We start from the raw sequence: 22,065 nt of genomic DNA, 5'->3' as shown, positions 1-22,065 counted from the left end.
TCCACTCATTACCTGTAGTAATGGCACCTGTTTAAACTTGTTATCAGTATAAAAAGACACCTGTGCACACCCTCAAACAGTCTGACTCCAAACTCCACTATGGTGAAGACCAAAGAGCTGTCAAAGGACACCAGAAACAAAATTGTAGCCCTGCACCAGGCTGGGAAGACTGAATCTGCAATAGCCAACCAGCTTGGAGTGAAGAAATCAACAGTGGGAGCAATAATTAGAAAATGGAAGACATACAAGACCACTGATAATCTCCCTCGATCTGGGGCTCCACGCAAAATCCCACCCCGTGGGGTCAGAATGATCACAAGAACGGTGAGCAAAAATCCCAGAACCACGCGGGGGGACCTAGTGAATGAACTGCAGAGAGCTGGGACCAATGTAACAAGGCCTACCATAAGTAACACACTACGCCACCATGGACTCAGATCCTGCAGTGCCAGACGTGTCCCACTACTTAAGCCAGTACATGTCCGGGCCCGTCTGAAGTTTGCTAGAGAGCATTTGGATGATCCAGAGGAGTTTTGGGAGAATGTCCTATGGTCTGATGAAACCAAACTGGAACTGTTTGGTAGAAACACAACTTGTCGTGTTTGGAGGAAAAAGAATACTGAGTTGCATCCATCAAACACCATACCTACTGTAAAGCATGGTGGTGGAAACATCATGCTTTGGGGCTGTTTCTCTGCAAAGGGGCCAGGACGACTGATCCGGGTACATGAAAGAATGAATGGGGCCATGTGTCGTGAGATTTTGAGTGCAAACCTCCTTCCATCAGCAACGGCATTGAAGATGAAACGTGGCTGGGTCTTTCAACATGACAATGATCCAAAGCACACCACCAGGGCAACGAAGGAGTGGCTTCGTAAGAAGCATTTCAAGGTCCTGGAGTGGCCTAGCCAGTCTCCAGATCTCAACCCTATAGAAAACCTTTGGAGGGAGTTGAAAATCCGTGTTGCCAAGCGAAAAGCCAAAAACATCACTGCTCTAGAGGAGATCTGCATGGAGGAATGGGCCAACATACCAACAACAGTGTGTGGCAACCTTGTGAAGACTTACAGAAAACGTTTGACCTCTGTCATTGCCAACAAAGGATATATTACAAAGTATTAAGATGAAATTTTGTTTCTGACCAAATACTTATTTTCCACCATAATATGCAAATAAAATGATAAAAAAACAGACAATGTGATTTTCTGGATTTTTTTTTCTCAGTTTGTCTCCCATAGTTGAGGTCTACCTATGATGTAAATTACAGACGCCTCTCATCTTTTTAAGTGGTGGAACTTGCACTATTGCTGACTGACTAAATACTTTTTTGCCCCACTGTATATACTATATGGGCTGTTATATGCTACGTGGGCTGTGCAATATACTTCGTGGCTGTGTTATATGCTACGTGGGCTGTTATATGCTACATGGCTGTGTTATATACTACATGGCTGTGATATATGCGATCATGAATCGTGGTATGTGTTAGGCAAAGTTCTGGTGCAAGCGTCAGGACGCAGAGGACGCAGCAAGTTGCATTTTTTTTGCGTCCAAAATCAAGCCAAAAATGGACGCATGCGTCACAAAACAATGCGTTTTTGCATGCGTTTTGCATCCGTTGTGCGTTGCGTCTCCAACGCAACACACAATAACGCAAATGTGAACGTAGCCTTAAAGGGGGGGCCCACTGAAACTCTTTCGCCCGGGGCCCTCAAAAACCTGGAGCCGGCCCTGATCGGCGGGCAGGGTTGAGTTGTGGTTGCGGCGTTCAAAGTCTGATCAAGAAGGTAGGGGTAGCAGGATCGTGTTGGGTTCAGTTCCGGGGTCGGTTATGTGTCCGGTTACCTGTTTGGCAAATTTTTGGGAGTTTCGGCCTAGTCGGGACCGGTCGTTACTATGCCATATGGATGGTTCCTTGTTGTCCCGGTATCAATTTACGGTGATTTTCAGAAAGGCGATTGGGCTGCTGGGTCTGGATGAGGCTTGTTTCGCTCCTCACTCTTTTAGGATTGGGGCAGCGACGGAAGCAGCGTTGGGGGGACTGGGGGTTCCGGCAATTCAGCGCATTGGTAGGTGGCGGTCAGATAGATATCGGAGCTATGTGCGCCCGTAAAGTGAGGGGGCTGGTGGTGTTGTTTTGGCAGGTGGGGGGCTGTAAGGCCGCTACTTCGGTTGCGTTGATTTTGATTTTCTGCTTTGTGTTTTTTCAGGTCCCCTGCCTTTGTTGGTGTGGATTTTTGGCCATTCGTATGTCCATTGGGGAGTGCAGCGTGCCGACGTGCGGAACGAGGGGAGACAATTGGGTTTTTATCGCGAGGTGGCGATAATTCATTGGTTGGGTTTTAGGGGGATGGAATGGCATAGAGTTCTAAAAGAGATTAATAACAGTGTCCAGTTGGACAGGGTTCCTAATATTTTAGTTTTGCACGTCGGGGGTAATGACTTGGGGGCCCGACCCTTTAGGGACTTGATAAAAGATATCAAGCAGGATTGTTTGCGTTTATAGGTCCTGTACCCTGTTTTGACCATTGTTTGGTCAGAAATCGTGCCGCGAAAACGATGGAGGAACATGAGGTCATTGGATAAGTTGAATAAAGCCTGGATAAAGGTAAATCGGGCGGTGTCCGGGTTTGTGGCCAGGAATGGAGGTGTTGCGGTGCGACATTTTGAGCTGGAAAAAGGGGAAGGGGCCTTTTGGTTGGCCAATGGAGTTCATTTGAACACGGTGGGAATGGATTTTTGGGCCTTTGGTATTCAGGAGGGCATTAGCGGGCCATATTTTTTCGGTGTGGTGGGGTCTCGGGCCTTTGAGGGGTTCAAAGGCCTCTCGTTGTGGCGGCTGGGGGGAGTCCTGGGAGTTGGTAGAACTTGGTTTTGGGGATCCATTTTGGCATATGGCTCCTCTGTTTTTGGTGTTAATATATTTTGAATCTGGTGAATGGTGGTTGGGGAGTTCCGGCAGGGGTGGTTGGATCTCCTGGAATTTTTACCGTGAACAGTGAACCCTCTTTTGGGTTTTTGGTGCTCCCGAGCCAGGGTTTTGAACGGCTGGGAGTAAAATTGGTGTTATGTACGTTCACGGTATGGGTTGTCAATCACCAGATTCTTGGGGCTCCAAGGACTCCTAGCCTTTAAAATGCTATTGTTTTTGTTATCAATGTATTTATTGTTATATGTTTAATAAAAAGGCTACTGTGGCCTATTTCATTCCAAAGAATTATATCTGGTCGTTTTTTTATTGGGTATAGGGGTGATAGTTGGTGGGCTACAGAGTATAGAAAAATGAAGGGGTGGGGGTGGTTTTTTTTACCGCCAGAAAAACTACACCTTCGACAATACCAGGGTCATGCTAATTATTCTTCCAACCACTGCATTTCAATATGCAAATGAGTCTCCTTTCAGAAGCTTGTAAACATTATTAGTCACAAAATTACACTCGCTTTTTCTGCCATTGTGAAGCTTCTGTGTATTTTATCATAATCATTGGTTTCCGAGGCCAGAGATGAATTCCTCGAAACCGATAGGAAAAATAACTGGAGAACATAAACAGACCAAACCCGAGGGCAAAACAAGGGTATGACTAAAGGAGAAATTGTGGACTCTCCTGGATCCTGGAGTCTGAAGGGGCAAAAGATTGGTCTGTTGCATATAAGAAGCTTTGTACTAAAATTTACATGTGATACCGATTTTGCTTAGAGGACTCTAGGTAAAATACTGGAAGCTGAGGCGTAGCTAGGGTTTCGTTTCTTTTTTTTTTTTGGGGGGGGGGGCGAAACTTCTCAGTGCATCCCTAACCAGATAACCTTGATTACAACTCAGTGATGCACCCTAATAGTGGAGGAGAACCTCAGCAGATGACCGTGCCATTACTGAAGATAATCTCTATATAAAGACTAATATTGATATTACCGACAGCACAGTTACAGATAATGACTTACCGCTGACGTTCTTTCTGATAGAATTGTTCAGTTTCCTGTCTTTTCCACCTGACCCAGACTGACATGACAACTTCTTCCAGCCATGACTTGGCTGCAGAGATTGCAACAAAGACATATTTCACTTCTCATATTCCACCCCCATCACCATCTATTCCCAACCTGCACAAACTCCTCATCCTGCTGATACCCCAATACTGAGCCGCTGCTGCCCTATATGACCCTATTACTACACCTACTGTGTGGTTCTCTGTGCCTTCTAAATTCTAAAGCAACCCTCTATAATATAGTAATGGCGGGTGCAAGTGCCCTAGAAAACAGTGCCCATGTTTTGCCCCCTAGAAAATAATATTGCCCTCTGTATACCCCTTTGATAGTCACAGTAACCTGAGTTACACAGCATGATGCTCTCTTATACACAGTATAATGCTCCCTCACTGCATAATACCACTCACACAGTATACTGACCCCTTAGTAGCCCCCAAACTGTTTGATGGCTCCAACAATGTATTAAAGCCCCCTCACTGTTATCTCCACACTGTATGATGGCCCCCTAGATAGCCTCCATATAGTATAATGTACCAGATAGTCCTCAATATAGTATAACTAGCTATTGAACCCGTTCTATGCCCGGGTGGCGAGCATTTATATTGATATATGGTCTCCATCCTGGTATGTGCTGCTCCATCCTGCGTCCCCATCCTGTCATGAGCTGCTCCATCCTGTGCCCCCATCCTGTAATGTGCTGATTAGTGTTGAGCGATACCGTCCGATACTTGAAAGTATCGGTATCGGATAGTATCGGCCGATACCCGAAAAGTATCGGATATCGCCGATACCGATATCCGATACCAATACAAGTCAATGGGACACCAAGTATCGGAAGGTATCCTGATGGTTCCCAGGGTCTGAAGGAGAGGAAACTCTCTTTCAGGCCCTGGGATCCATATTAATGTGTAAAATAAAGAATTAAAATAAAAAATATTGATATATTCACCTCTCCGGCGGCCCCTGGACATCACGCGGGTAACCGGCAGGCTTCGTTGTTTAAAATGAGCGCGTTTAGTACCTGCGGAATGACATCGCGGCTTCTGATTGGTCGCGTCGCGGTCACATGGGCGGCACGCGACCAATCAGAAGCCGCGACGTCATTCCTCAGGTCCTAAACGCGCTCATTCTAGGAATTTAGGGCCTGAGGAATGACGTCGCGGCTTCTGATTGGTCGCGTGGCGGTCACATGGGCGGCACGCGACCAATCAGAAGCCGCGACGTCATTCCGCAGGTCCTAAACGCGCTCATTTTAAACAACGAAGCCTGCCGGTTACCCACGTGATGTCCAGGGGCCGCCGGAGAGGTGAATATATCAATATTTTTTATTTTAATTCTTTATTTTACACATTAATATGGATACGATACCGATACCCGATACCACAAAAGTATCGGATCTCGGTATCGGAATTCCGATACCGCAAGTATCGGCCGATACTTGCGGTATCGGAATGCTCAACACTAGTGCTGATCCATCCTGCGCCCCCATCCTGTCATGTGCTGCTCCATCCTGCGCCCCCATCCTGTCATGTGCTGCACCCATCCTGCGCCCCCATTCTGTCATGTGCTGCTCCCATCCTGCGCCCCCATTCTGACATGTGCTGCTCCCATCCTGCGCCCCCATTCTGACATGTGCTGCTCCATCCTGCACCCCCATCCTGTAATGTGCTGCTCCATCCTGCGCCCCCATCCTGTCATGTGCTGCTCCATCCTGCGCCCCCATCCTGTCATGTGCTGCACCCATCCTGCGCCCCCATTCTGTCATGTGCTGCTCCCATCCTGCGCCACCGTTCTGTAATTTGCTGCTCCCATCCCATACACTGCTCCATAAAGGTTGATGGCCCCATAAGATGCTCCATAGTATATGCCTCATATGCGGCTCCATTATGGTTGATGGCCCCCATAAGATGCTCCATAGTATATGCCTAATATGCTGCTGCATTATGGTTGATGGCCCCCATAAGCTGCTCCATAGTATATGCCTCATATGCTGCTGCATCATGGTTGATGGCCCCCATAAGATGCTCCATAGTATATGTCTCATATGCTGCTGCATTATGGTTGATGGCCCCCATGAGATGATCCATAGTATATGCCTCATATGCTGCTCCATTATGGTTGATGGCCCCCATAAGATGCTCCATAGTATATGCCCCGTATGCTGCTCCATTATGGTTGATGGCCCCCATAAGATGCTCCATAGTATATGCCCCGTATGCTGCTCCATTATGGTTGATGGCCCCCATAAGATGCTCCATAGTATATGCCCCGTATGCTGCTCCATAAAGGTTTATGGCCCCCATAAGATGCTCCATAGTATATGCCCCGTATACTGCTCCATAAAGGTTTATGGCCCCCATAAGATGCTCCATAGTATATGCCCCGTATGCTGCTGCGATATATATATATATAAAAAAAAATAACATACTCACCTATCGTCGCTGGGCGCCGAGTGCTGGGGGGCCTGAGCAGGCTGGGACACCGGCGCGCTGTGGGGGTCAGGTGCCGTTGTCGCCACTAGCTCAGGCCCCCGACACTTGCTATATTCACCTGTCCCGTTCCAGTGCTGCGTGCCGCTCTGTATTCCGGGTCATCTAGCTGTGACTGTTCAGTCAGAGGGTGGCGCGCATTAAGCGCGTCATCGAGCCCTCTGAACTGTGAACGTCACAGGCAGAGGACCCGAAAGACGGAGCGGCACACAGCGCTGGAACGGGACAGGTGAATATAGCATACTCACCCTCCTGGCACGTCCCTGCTTCTCCATTGGAGATCGCGGTGTGCGTTCAGTGCTTACGCATACCGCAATCTCCTGGGCTGCGTCACTCTGTGGGGTCCAGACTGCGCCGGCGCTTGCGCTTGCGCAGTCTATAAAGGCTTCGGACAGAATGACGCTCCCAGCATTATATTATAGATGCACTCACATAGGCCACAATATAGTATAATGCACTCCCCATAGGCCTACTCTATAGTGTATAATGCACCCCCATAGGCGGACTCTATAACATAAGGCAGCCACATAGACAGACTCTATAGCAGAGGTCCCCAACGTTTCTGACCTTGAGAGCCACATTCAGCTCTGACAGAGGGTCGCGAGCCACATCCAGCCTTGAGAGAGTGTCGCGAGCCACATTCAACTCCTGCCCCCTCACAATAGTGGCAACCAAAGCCCCCATTACAGTCATAATGGTAACTAAAGCTTTTCCACAAAAATCACCCCAAAGAAGTATACAAAGATCCAGGGGATCTCACAATACCCCCATTCAGTATTCTCCTACAAAGGACTCCCAAGACATTGTCACATCCAGCTTCAAACACCTCCTCTGACAAGTGGTGTCATTTTGTCTCCAGTGTACAATACTTAAATTCTCTCAAAACCCCTAAGACCAGTACATGTTCATCCAGATCTGCTCTTCTATGCAGGACTGCTCACAAAATTCACCATTTTCAGATGTGCTCTTCATACCTGTTTGCTAGAACTGGAACTAATGTACCAAGCTGGCAGACAGCCGCGAGCCACAATTCATGGGACCGCGAGCCACATGTGGCTCCTGAGCTACAGTTTGGGGACCCCTGCTCTATAGCATAAGGCAGCCCCCATAAGCAGACTCTATAGCATAAGGCAATCTCCATAGGCAGACTCTATAGCACAAGGCAGCACCCATGGGCAGACACTGAACAGTATAAGGCAGCCCCCTAAGGCAGATTCTGCAGTAAAAGCCAACCACACCCCATAGGCAGACTCTATAGCATAAGGCAGCTTCCCATAGGCAGACTCTGTAGTATAAGGAAGTCCCCCCATAGGCATACTCTGTAGTATGAGGAAGCCCCCATTGACAGACTCTGTAGTATAAGGAAGCCCGCCCATAGGCAGACTCTGTAGTATAAGAAATCCCCCATCGGCAGACTCTGTAGTATAAGGAAGCCCCCCATAGGCAGACTCTGTAGTATAAGGATTCCCCCCCATAGGCAGACTCTGTAGTATAAGGAATCCCCCCATAGGCATACTCTGTAGTATAAATAATCCCCCCATAGGTAGATTCTGTAGTATAAGGAATCCCCCCATAGGCAGACTCTGTAGTATAAGGCAGCCCCATAAAAAGTAAATACTCACCTCTTTTCTTCCTTGTTCCTCTTCTGCTCTGAGCGTCCGCACATTTCCGGACAGCGGGCACCTGGTAGTGACGTCTTCGTGACCCCTGTCAGTGTCAGCGTTAATGACGTCAGACGCTGAGAGGGGGAAGATGGGAGAGGGAGTGTAACACTCCTCTCATCAATGCGGTCAGTTGTATCGGCTGTTATGACCTGGTGGTTAGGAGCACCCGGAATGACCTGATAGTTAAACCTCATACAGGACGAGCTCTGGGATGTGGGAGCTCTGCAAGCTCTGCAAGCCCTAATCCTATCACACACACTAGAAATAGCCGTGGAGCGCTCCTGACCAGACCTAGGCGCCTCGTCACAGCCTAAGAACTATCTAGCCCTAGAGATAGAAAATAAAGCCTACCTTGCCTCAGAGAAATTCCCCAAAGGTAAAGGAAGCCCCCCACATATATTGACTGTGAGTAATGATGAAAGTCACAAACGCAGAAATGAAACAGGTTTCAGCAAAGGGAGGCCAGACTTACTAAATAGACAGAGGATAGGAAAGGTAACTTTGCGATCAGCACAAAAACCTACAAAAGACCACGCAGAGTGTGCAAAAAGACCTCGTGAGTCGGTGCGGAGGGGCCACTCTGCATTCCAGAGCTTCCAGCTAGCAAGACAAAATCATGAAAACCAGCTGGACAAGAAAACAGTGAACAAATAATGACTATCAGGAACTTAGCTTCTGCAGGAGAAGGCAGGTCACCAGAGAGATCCAGGAGCGAACTGAACCAATGCAAAAACATTGACAGCTGGCATGGAGTAACGATCTGAGAGGAGTTAAATAGAGCAGTCAACCAAAGGATAAACCACGTCACCTGTGTAAGGAACCTCAGAAGCAGCAGCTTCACTCACAGCCACCAGAGGGGGCCCATAGACAGAACTCGCCGAAGTACCATTCACGACCACAGGAGGGAGTTCGACAACAGAATTCACAACAATCGGCATCCAGCCGATACAGCTGAACCTGTGATGTCGGGTTGGGGGCCCACTGCTGACACCGGGCCCCCCACCGCCTGCTCAGGGGCCCATAGCGGCCAGTCTGCATTGCAGGGAGATCGATTCTCCCTGCTCTGTTGCAGAATGTAACTGTATCAGCGCCAATACAGTTACAGTAGTGTAGCTCTGGGTGGGCCCCCTCAGAGCGCAGGGCCTGGGGTGATCGCCCTATCTGCCCCCCCAGGTAGATATGCTACTGACTGGAAGCCGGTCACCAGGGGCCTAACTACAATAGGTGCAGGTGTTGCAATCACACCTGGGCCTTGAAGCCTAAGGGGCCCAAAAAGTCCTTTTGGCCCATATGAAAAAAACAATGCTATTAAGGGTATGTGCACACGTTGTGGATTTGCCTGTGGATCCACAGCTGATTGGACACTGCAGATTCGCAGCAGTTTTCCATCCAGTTTACAGTACCATGTAAACCTATGGAAAACAAAATCTGCAGTGCACCTCCTGTGGAAAATACCACGCGGAAATGCTGCGTTGTATTTTCTGCAGCATGTCAATTCTTTGTGCGGATTCCGCAGCGTTTTACACCTGCTCCTCAATATGAATCCGCAGGTGTACAACTGCAGGTCAAATCCACACAAAAAACGCAGGAAATCTGCGGGTAATCCGCAGGTAAAACGCAGTGCATTTTATTTTCTGATTTTTCAAAATCTGCGCAGAAAAATCTGCACACGAATCTGCAACGTGTTCACATAGCCTCAAGACTTGCTATAATTGGGGGCCCCATTGGAGCTTTTGCATTAGAGCCCATGAGCTTCAAGTTACACCACTGCCTGGCACCATATGTGTCCATTTAAGAGGTGCCACATGCTTTTTTCTTATTACTCTTGTATGACTATAAATAGCAGTTATAATAGACTGATTATATAATAGAACTGTACAGTTTAACAAAAACTTACAGCATGATGATAATAATACACAGGGACAGCGTTAGCACCTGGGGGTTCAATCTGCCCAAGTTTCAATTTGCAATATCTGCCATTCATATATGATGGGTGTGTGAACTGCAAATACGGAGCGGGATCAGGAGCTGAGCGAGCACAATGTGGATGCTAGATTTTCTATACAGCTGGCACCTGAGTCTAAACACTTACATAGTAACATAGTTAGTAAGGCCGAAAAAAGACATTTGTCCATCCAGTTCAGCCTATATTCCATCATAATAAATCCCCAGATTTACGTCCTTCTACAGAACCTAATAATTGTATGATACAATATTGTTCTGCTCCAGGAAGACATCCAGGCCTCTCTTGAACCCCTCGACTGAGTTCGCCATCACCACCTCCTCAGGCAAGCAATTCCAGATTCTCACTGCCCTAACAGTAAAGAATCCTCTTCTATGTTGGTGGAAAAACCTTCTCTCCTCCAGACGCAAAGAATGCCCCCTTGTGCCCGTCACCTTCCTTGGTATAAACAGATCCTCAGCGAGATATTTGTATTGTCCCCTTATATACTTATACATGGTTATTAGATCGCCCCTCAGTCGTCTTTTTTCTAGACTAAATAATCCTAATTTCGCTAATCTATCTAGGTATCGTAGTTCTCCCATCCCCTTTATTAATTTTGTTGCCCTCCTTTGTACTCTCTCTAGTTCCATTATATCCTTCCTGAGCACTTGAAATACACCACTCTGTAATGACTCTATATAATATACGAGTTTCACTTTTTGTATTGTTGTATTGAAGAACTTAAATAAATTATATCCATTATATCCTTCCTGAGCACTTGAAATACATCACTCTGTAATGACTCTATATAATATACGAGTTTCACTTTTTGTATTGTTGTATTGAAGAACTTAAATAAATTAACTTTTTAATAATCTTCCAATTTTGTGAGATGCACCTGTATATATAAAATATAAAAGTTCATATCACTCTCTATTCCCAGAACAAAAATAAAAACTAAAAAATAACAAAAGAAAATATTTCATATGGCTCCCATGATGCCTAATTGTCTGAACTAATACAAGATCATAATATCTAATAAAAAAAATGCAGATTTGTATTTTTAGGTTACTGCGCCTCCCCAAAATAAAAAAAAATTGGAATATAAAATCTGTCCCTGGTGACTTTTCAGAAGTTTGTAAAAATAGGGATTTGGTTATTGAGACACAACCAGGAGCCAAAGCTCCCAGCAGACTTTCTATGATTCCCTGGTCACACTGGTGGAGGACAGCGGTGCTCAACTGAGTGCTTCATACACTTTCTTTTAGCAATTGTGGGGGTCATAGTGTTAACAGGTACATGGATACAACAGCGCAGAGAATGAAGAGACAGTGTTACTCAACCAGTAATTAGTTATTTAACTAACACAATTATATACAGTATGTACTCTATTTAGTACCGTACTTGTGGAACAATAGCAAATGCAGAGAATAGACAGTTACAATACAGTGAATTATGGCACAGTAATTTTATTTACTCAATTTGTCGCTCTATAATCTCAGCCATACAACTCTTACTGTCAGCAACGTCTCTGGCCAAAATTCCTCAACCTAGGATGCGTCACCTTACCCAGGCAATACATACAGGCCTCAATGAGAGTCTATGATATTCCCTGTTAGGCCGCAAGTTCCATGTTGATGAATCACGTGGCACACCTGACCTCTGCAACTTACATTTGCTCCAGGGGTTGCAGCTCATATGAATGCCCCTCTCCGGTAGCCGGGTCGCCTCTCCTGTGTCTGGCCCTGGTCACACGATTCGGATCTCCCAACTTGGGTCTCTTGTCGCCGGGTCTGATCACTCTGGTCTTCACTCGGGTCTAGTTTCTCGGGTCTTCACTCTAGTCTGCTCTCTCGGGTCTTCACTACGGTCTGGTCTCTTGGGCCCTCACTCAGGCCTGGTCTCTTGTAATGGTGTCTATGAGTCAACTCTGCTGCTCACATGTCCATCCTGCTACAGGTCCAGGTGCCAACACCTCCCCTACTCAGCCTTCTCAGGCTTTTTTTTATAAATATTAACTGCGCCTCAGTTGACTCCTGACCTGGTGTCTCCTCCAATCTCTTCCCTCACGGTACTTGTACTACGCTCTTCAGTTCCTACTTATGTAGTTCTCTCTGCTTTCTCCTTTCTTATCCTCTTTGGTCTGCAGATGGCGATGTTCACTTGGAGACATGCGGTTTAGGCATTACTGTGTGTGTCTCCTCACTCATTCATCCCTTTACAGTGGCAATATTTGCCTTAAGGAACAACATAATATTGACCGCACCACATGGTCAGATAAAAGTAAGGTAATTGCTAGAGATGGCACATTGCCAAAGAAAGCCTCAATTTTAAAAGACACTGACTCGTTACCATGTCAACCATTGTGGTTGCTACTGAACCTATTTATCAAACATTTGTAAGCTGCCGGGATGGGGCGAGTTACTATGGCAACAAGGAAACGCAACCTAAGTAACTCATGGCCGTTTTTTCTTATTATTATCATTGTGTCTGTTTTGAGACTAATTAGGGGGGATTCGATTGTATGAAAAGATCCTAGTGAGACGCACATTGCAAATTGATATGTAACCGTGCTACTTCTCCACTACGGACAGACATAAGCGATGCTCCATCTCCATCAGCATCACCAACTATTCAGTGTTCAAATATAAGCAGCGGATAGATTATTAATGGTGCTTTTGTGCACATGGAAATCAGTTTTATAGAAAACTTAAATTTTTGTGAGAATATTCTCCAACAATTCACATAAGAAAATGTTTTGTCTACTGTAGAAGAAAAAACTGTCAATCATCCTCCTATATTATTTGTTATCATCAGTCATTGAGGATGAAAGTAGGAATCTTGCTTCTCTGTGCCCTGCAGTGCAGGAATAGAACATGGCAAAGCTCAGCCTCTGAAAAAGAAAATGACTTTGTAGTCTTTAGGACACACGAGGGCACATAGTACGGTGTACGAACTATAGACACAGAATGCCCTTCAATAAACCTTTTAAAGAGGACCGGTAAGTAACCAGGACAAAAGTGCACGGGTTTTGCTCTTACTTTGTTCCCGCTGCTTCCCAAAGTATTTATTTTTTTGTAAATCTCCTATATTGTTCCAAAGATATGGGCCTTAATTAGTGCTACTATTTATGGTCTTTAGACAACCAATAGAAAAAAAAAATCTGGGTACAAAAAGTCATAATAACAATGATATACAGTGATTTTGGTGCCAATGATGTATGAATGGTTTTATATTAAAGAGGTTGTCCACTTCTTTTACATTGATGCCCTATCCTCAGGATAGGGTATCTATGTCTGATCATCCGGGGTCCGGCACTCAGAACCCTCGCCGATCAGCTGTTACTGGTGTCGGAGGCAGTCACTGAGAGGAAGTGCTTACTTGCCGTCACAAGGAGCTACACATCTGCCTCCTATTCAATTCAATGGGATGTGCAGTAACAAGCCTCAAGCACTACAAGTAGATAGACAAGCTCTGCAAGTAAGTACTGTACTTCTGGCCAGCAGCCGCCACCACAGGTACGGATACCAGCTGATCGTCAGGGGTGCCAACTGTCAAACCCCTAGTATAGAAAGGTAGGAGACAAAAGAAGCGCAAATAGGGTCTTATCCCCAGGATTGGTTCCAATCAATTATGAGAGAACTGCTCACCTGGTGGTACACAGTACAGGCGTGTAGTTTATCAGCTGCTGCAGATCCACAGGTCGGCGCTGCGACCTCTCAGAACCGTTATAATAGATGAATGTGGATAAAATCCGCGCTGCTGCAACAAATTATGGATCCAGATACAGTTATAAGATGTTCGGGTGGTTTATTCAACGCGTTTCGATGCTCATGGCTTCTTCTTCAGGAAGTTTCAACAGAAAGATATGACACATGGTACTATTGCATTGCTTATGTGCATTCAGAATTCAAATAACGGCGCCAAGCAGTCTTCCGACATTTGACAAACAGTATCAAAGTTCAAGAAAGCCATATTACATAAAATTAAGTTATTTTCAACATGCACATAAATCATTAGTATCATGATTACAATTGATGAACAATATAGTAAAATTTCATTTATTTTTCAAAGTCCAGAATGGAAAAAATAGAAAAAAATGGAAATGTGTGCGAACTGACGGGACAAGAACTTGTTTGAGGGTATAAGCAATCCCCATTCTGCTCCCTCCACTATCCATGTCACCACAAGAGGAGTTATTCCTGGTGAATGAAAACGGCCACTACCCTTCTATGCATAATTCATATATATTTATATTTGTTTATTAAATAATATTTTAAAATGTAAAATTAATAAAGATACAAAATTAAAAATTAATAAAATATAGCAATGAAATTATGCTTTTGGATTTATCTTTTCTTTATTGTCTTTTTCTGATAAAAGTAAGGTACAAATTGTGATGATTGTGGTGGAATTTTTAAAATCACTAATTGGAGCGAACTAAGGGTACCGTCACACTATACCATTTCGATCGCTACGACGGTACGATTTGTGACGTTCCAGCGATATCGTTACGATATCGCTGTGTCTGACACGCAGCAGCGATCAGGGATCCTGCTGAGAATCGTACGTCGTAGCAGATCGTTTAGAACTTTCTTTCATCGCTGGATCTCCCGCTGTCATCGCTAGATCGGTGTGTGTGACACCGATCTAGCGATCTAGCGATGCGATCCAGCGATGCGTTCGCTTGTAACCAGGGTAAACATCGGGTAACTAAGCGCAGGACCGCGCTTAGTAACCCGATGTTTACCCTGGTTACAAGCGTAAAACTAAAAAAAAACAAACAGCACATACTTACATTCTGGTGTCCGTCAGGTCCCTTGCCGTCTGCTTCCAGCACTGTGACTGCCGGCCGTAAAGTGAAAGCAGAGCACAGCGGCTGTGCTTTCACTTTCACTTTACGGCCGGCAGTCACAGTGCGGGAAGCAGAGACTGCAAGGGACCTGACGGACACCGGAATGTAAGTATGTGCTGTTTGTTTTTTTTTAGTTTTACGCTTGTAACCAGGGTAAACATCGGGTTACTAAGCGCGGTCCTGCGCTTAGTTACCCGATGTTTACCCTGGTTACCCAGGGACCTCGGCATCGTTGGTCGCTGGAGAACTGTCTGTGTGACAGCTCCCCAGCGACCACACTACGATTTACCTACGATCACGGCCAGGTCATATCACTGGTCGTGATCGTAGGTAAATCGTATAGTGTGACGGTACCCTAAGGAGAATTCCTTCTGTCATACTCATGAGCTGCAGCTTAAATGAAGTGCCCGTGAAAGATCAAGAGAAAGACTAGGAAGATACAAACAGATGTATCCTATCAACCTGTACGATCGCTATCTATCTGCGTTACCATTGTGCTAGTAGTCTAGTTCATCCTGTTTTAGTGATTTATTCCGAGTTCAGAGAGATTAGTGTGCCAGTAAATCATTAAGCCGGTAATGCACCCGACTGACGGCTGGCCCCTGCAAGGTAATTATCCTGTCATGATGAGCCAAAAAGAAAAGGATTATGTCTATTTGTGATAAGTGTAGCGGGCTCTATCCGACCATGCAGTGGAGCCGAACATAAGTAGGGGAAAAGGAGTATCATGTTGCCAGAACTTTTAGGGTTTGATCTACTTAATTGTTCTAATAGTATGTGACTATGTCATCCAAGGTTACTTTGAATTTAAATATTAGTGGACCAATGAAACTAGTGTTTTGATTAATGTTGAAGTTAAAGTGCATTGTGCTAGAATCTTCATGAGTGCAAACTACTATTGATTAATTCGTCCCTATGATATACAAATGTGCAATTAATTATAACCCTATTACTTAATAGATTAGTGATGCTATAAATGTTTTGTTTAACCCCTTAATCCCATATGACGTACTATCCCGTCAAGGTGACCTGGGACTTAATTCCCAGTGACGGGATAGTACGTCATACGCGATCGGGGGGAGCGCGGCTGATCGCGGCCAGGTGTCAGCTGACTATCGCAGCTGACATCCGGCACATTAACCCCCGGCACACCGCGATCAAACATGATTGCGGTGTGCCGGCGGTTGTTGTGAATTCTGTGGCTGAATTCACTCCTGTGGTCACAAGTGGTACTGCAGCTTCTGAGCTTCCTCCCTTAGGTGTTCTGGTGAGCTCGTTAACTGCTTCATTACTTAACTCCGCCTGATGCTGCTATCCTTGCTCCTTGTCAATGTTTCAGTGTTGGATCTGAGCTTCTCCTGATTGTTCATGTGACCTGCTGCTCTGTATAGCTAAGTGCTTTTTGTTTTTTTGTTGCTTATTTTCTGTCCAGCTTGTCTTTTGTTTTGCTGGAAGCTCTGAGACGCAAAGGGTGTACCGCCGTGCCGTTAGTTCGGCACGGTGGGTTTTTTTTTTGCCCCCTTTGCGTGGTTTTGCTTTAGGGTTTTTTGTAGACTGCAAAGTTCGCTTTACTGTCCTCGCTCTGTCCTAGAATATCGGGCCCCACTTTGCTGAATCTATTTCATCCCTACGTTTTGTCTTTTCATCTTACTCACAGTCATTATATGTGGGGGGCTGCCTTTTCCTTTGGGGAATTTCTCTGGGGCAAGTCAGGCCTATTTTTCTATCTTCAGGCTAGCTAGTTTCTTAGGCTGTGCCGAGTTGCCTAGGTAGTTGTTAGGCGCAATCCACAGCCGCTTTTAGTTGTGTTTAGGATAGGATCAGGTGTGCAGTCTACAGAGTTTCCACGTCTCAGAGCTCGTTCTTGTATTTTTGGGTATTTGTCAGATCACTGTGTGCGCTCTGATCGCTAAGCACACTGTGTTTCTGGATTGCCTTCATAACACCTGTCATTAGCAAACATAACAGTACAAGGAGCCTAACTAATGATTCTCAATAGAGGGAAAGAAAAAGTTCTGACATCATTTTTTTTTTTTTTTTTTTTTTTCTGCTCTGTGTTCACTTTTTTTTTCCCCTAGACATTTGGGTGATTCTGGACACAGGTGTGGACATGGATATTCAGGGTCTGTGCTCTTCAATGGATAATCTCGTTATAAATGTACAAAAAATTCAAGATACTATTGATCAGAAATCTATGTTAGAACCAAGAATTCCTATTCCTGATTTGTTTTTTGGAGATAGAACTAAGTTTCTAAGTTTCAAAAATAATTGTAAGCTATTTCTGGCCTTGAAACCTCATTCTTCTGGTAATCCTATTCAACAGGTTTTGATTATTATTTCTTTTTTGCGCGGCGACCCTCAAGACTGGGCATTTTCTCTTGCGCCAGGAGACCCTGCATTGAGTAGTGTCGATGCGTTTTTCCTGGCGCTCGGATTGCTGTACGATGAGCCTAATTCAGTGGATCAGGCTGAGAAAAATTTGCTGGCTTTGTGCCAGGGTCAGGATGATATAGAAGTATATTGTCAGAAATTTAGGAAATGGTCAGTACTCACTCAGTGGAATGAATCTGCGCTGGCAGCTTTGTTCAGAAAGGGTCTCTCTGAGGCTCTTAAGGATGTCATGGTGGGATTTCCTATGCCTGCTGGTTTGAATGAGTCTTTGTCTTTGGCCATTCAGATCGGTCGACGCTTGCGCGAGCGTAAATCTGTGCACCATTTGGCGGTACTGCCTGAGGTTAAACCTGAGCCTATGCAGTGCGATAGGACTATGACTAGAGTTGAACGGCAGGAATACAGACGTCTGAATGGTCTGTGTTTCTACTGTGGTGATTCCACTCATGCTATTTCTGATTGTCCTAAGCGCACTAAGCGGTCCGCTAGGTCTGCCGTCATTGGTACTGTACAGTCCAAATTCCTTCTGTCCATTACCTTGATATGCTCTTTGTCGTCGTTTTCTGTCATGGCGTTTGTGGATTCGGGCGCTGCCCTGAATCTGATGGATTTGGATTATGCTAAACGTTGTGGGTTTTTCTTGGAGCCTTTGCGGTGTCCTATTCCATTGAGAGGAATTGATGCTACACCTTTGGCCAAGAATAAACCTCAATACTGGGCCCAGCTGACCATGTGCATGGCTCCTGCACATCAGGAAGTTATTCGCTTTCTGGTGTTGCATAATCTGCATGATGTGGTCGTGTTGGGGTTGCCATGGCTACAAACCCATAATCCAGTATTGGATTGGAATTCCATGTCGGTATCCAGCTGGGGTTGTCAGGGGGTACATGGTGATGTTCCATTTTTGTCGATTTCGTCATCCACCCCTTCTGAGGTCCCAGAGTTCTTGTCTGATTATCAGGATGTATTTGAAGAGCCCAAGTCCGATGCTCTACCTCCGCATAGGGATTGTGATTGTGCTATCAATTTGATTCCTGGTAGTAAATTCCCTAAAGGTCGATTATTTAATTTATCCGTGCCCGAACACGCCGCTATGCGCAGTTATGTGAAGGAATCCCTGGAGAAGGGACATATTCGGCCATCGTCATCACCACTGGGAGCAGGGTTCTTCTTTGTAGCCAAGAAGGATGGTTCGCTGAGACCGTGTATTGATTACCGCCTTCTTAATAAGATCACTGTTAAATTTCAGTATCCCTTGCCATTGTTATCTGACTTGTTTGCTCGGATTAAGGGGGCTAGTTGGTTCACTAAGATAGATCTTCGTGGTGCGTATAATCTGGTGAGAATCAGGCAAGGAGATGAATGGAAAACTGCATTCAATACGCCCGAGGGTCATTTTGAGTATCTAGTGATGCCGTTCGGACTTGCCAATGCTCCATCTGTGTTTCAGTCTTTTATGCATGACATCTTCCGTGAGTATCTGGATAAATTCCTGATTGTTTACTTGGATGACATTTTGATCTTCTCAGATGATTGGGAGTCTCATGTGAAGCAGGTCAGAATGGTTTTTCAGGTCCTGCGTGCTAACTCTTTGTTTGTGAAGGGATCAAAGTGTCTCTTCGGTGTGCAGAAAGTTTCATTTTTGGGGTTCATCTTTACCCCTTCTACTATCGAGATGGATCCAGTTAAGGTCCAAGCCATCCAGGATTGGATTCAGCCGACATCTCTGAAAAGTCTGCAAAAGTTCCTGGGCTTTGCTAATTTTTATTGTCGCTTCATCTGTAATTTTTCTAGCATTGCCAAACCATTGACCGATTTGACCAAGAAGGGTGCTGATTTGGTTAATTGGTCTTCTGCTGCTGTGGAAGCTTTTCAGGAGTTGAAGCGTCGTTTTTGTTCTGCCCCTGTGTTGTGTCAGCCAGATGTTTCTCTTCCGTTCCAGGTCGAGGTTGATGCTTCTGAGATTGGAGCAGGGGCGGTTTTGTCACAGAGAGGTTCTGATTGCTCAGTGATGAAACCATGTGCTTTCTTTTCCAGGAAGTTTTCGCCCGCTGAGCGTAATTATGATGTGGGCAATCGAGAGTTGCTGGCCATGAAGTGGGCATTCGAGGAGTGGCGTCATTGGCTTGAAGGAGCTAAGCATCGCGTGGTGGTATTGACTGATCATAAGAACTTGACTTATCTCGAGTCTGCCAAGCGCTTGAATCCTAGACAAGCTCGTTGGTCGTTATTTTTTGCCCGCTTCGACTTTGTGATTTCGTACCTTCCGGGCTCTAAAAATGTGAAGGCGGATGCTCTGTCTAGGAGTTTTGTGCCCGACTCTCCGGGTTTATCTGAGCCAGCGGGTATCCTCAAGGAAGGAGTCATTGTGTCTGCCATCTCCCCTGATTTGCGGCGGGTGCTGCAAAAATTTCAGGCGAATAAACCTGATCGTTGTCCAGCAGAGAAACTGTTCGTCCCTGATAGGTGGACTAATAAACTTATCTCTGAACTTCATTGTTCGGTGTTGGCTGGTCATCCTGGAATCTTTGGTACCAGAGAGTTAGTGGCTAGATCCTTCTGGTGGCCATCTCTGTCACGGGATGTACGTACTTTTGTGCAGTCCTGTGGGATTTGTGCTAGGGCTAAGCCCTGCTGTTCTCGTGCCAGTGGGTTGCTTTTGCCCTTGCCGGTCCCAAAGAGGCCTTGGACACATATTTCGATGGATTTCATTTCTGACCTTCCCGTTTCTCAAAAGATGTCAGTCATTTGGGTGATCTGTGATCGCTTTTCTAAAATGGTCCATCTGGTGCCCTTGGCTAAGTTGCCTTCCTCCTCTGATTTGGTACCTTTGTTCTTTCAGCATGTGGTTCGGTTGCATGGCATTCCTGAGAATATTGTTTCTGACAGAGGTTCCCAGTTTGTTTCAAGGTTTTGGCGAGCCTTTTGTGGTAGGATGGGCATTGACCTATCCTTTTCCTCGGCTTTCCATCCTCAGACTAATGGCCAGACCGAACGAACCAATCAGACCTTGGAAACATATCTGAGATGTTTTGTTTCTGCAGACCAGGATGATTGGGTGTCCTTTTTGCCGTTGGCTGAGTTCGCCCTTAATAATCGGGCCAGCTCGGCTACCTTGGTTTCTCCATTTTTTTGCAATTCTGGGTTCCATCCTCGTTTCTCTTCAGGACAGGTTGAGTCTTCGGACTGTCCTGGTGTGGATTCTGTGGTGGATAGGTTGCAGCAGATCTGGACTCAGGTAGTGGACAATTTGATCTTGTCCCAGGAGAAAGCTCAACTTTTCGCTAATCGCAGACGCCGTGTGGGTCCCCGACTTCGTGTTGGGGATCTGGTTTGGTTATCTTCTCGTCATATTCCTATGAAGGTTTCCTCTCCTAAATTTAAACCTCGTTTTATTGGTCCGTATAGGATTTCTGAGGTTCTCAATCCTGTGTCTTTTCGTTTGACCCTCCCAGACTCCTTTTCCATACATAATGTATTCCATAGGTCGTTGTTGCGGAGATACGTGGCACCTATGGTTCCATCTGTTGAGCCTCCTGCCCCGGTTTTGGTGGAGGGGGAATTGGAGTATATTGTGGAGAAGATTTTGGATTCTCGTGTTTCTAGACGGAAACTCCAGTATCTGGTTAAATGGAAGGGTTATGCTCAGGAAGATAATTCCTGGGTTTTTGCCTCTGATGTTCATGCTTCCGATCTTGTTCGTGCCTTTCATGCGGCTCATCCTGGTCGGCCTGGGGGGTCTGGTGAGGGTTCGGTGACCCCTCCTCAAGGGGGGGGTACTGTTGTGAATTCTGTGGCTGAATTCACTCCTGTGGTCACAAGTGGTACTGCAGCTTCTGAGCTTCCTCCCTCAGGTGTTCTGGTGAGCTCTTTAACTGCTTCATTACTTAACTCCGCCTGATGCTGCTATCCTTGCTCCTTGTCAATGTTTCAGTGTTGGATCTGAGCTTCTCCTGATTGTTCCTGTGACCTGCTGCTCTGTATAGCTAAGTGCTTTTTGTTTTTTTGTTGCTTATTTTCTGTCCAGCTTGTCTTTTGTTTTGCTGGAAGCTCTGAGACGCAAAGGGTGTACCGCCGTGCCGTTAGTTCGGCACGGTGGGTTTTTTTTTTGCCCCCTTTGCGTGGTTTTGCTTTAGGGTTTTTTGTAGACTGCAAAGTTCGCTTTACTGTCCTCGCTCTGTCCTAGAATATCGGGCCCCACTTTGCTGAATCTATTTCATCCCTACGTTTTGTCTTTTCATCTTACTCACAGTCATTATATGTGGGGGGCTGCCTTTTCCTTTGGGGAATTTCTCTGGGGCAAGTCAGGCCTATTTTTCTATCTTCAGGCTAGCTAGTTTCTTAGGCTGTGCCGAGTTGCCTAGGTAGTTGTTAGGCGCAATCCACAGCCGCTTTTAGTTGTGTTTAGGATAGGATCAGGTGTGCAGTCTACAGAGTTTCCACGTCTCAGAGCTCGTTCTTGTATTTTTGGGTATTTGTCAGATCACTGTGTGCGCTCTGATCGCTAAGCACACTGTGTTTCTGGATTGCCTTCATAACACCTGTCATTAGCAAACATAACAGGCGGTATAGGGAAGCATCGCGCAGGGAGGGGGCTCCCTGCGGGCTTCCCTGAGACCCCCGGTACAAGGCGATGTACTTGTACCGAGCGTCTCCTCCCTGCAGGCCCTGGATCCAAAATGGCCACGGGGCTACTTCCGGGTCCTGCAGGGAGTACTTCCGGGACCAGAGCAGGCTC

The sequence above is a fragment of the Ranitomeya imitator genome, chromosome 2 (assembly GCF_032444005.1).
Source record: "Ranitomeya imitator isolate aRanImi1 chromosome 2, aRanImi1.pri, whole genome shotgun sequence".
Taxonomy (NCBI): Eukaryota; Metazoa; Chordata; class Amphibia; order Anura; family Dendrobatidae; genus Ranitomeya; species Ranitomeya imitator.
Note: the sequence above shows the minus strand (reverse complement) of the source record.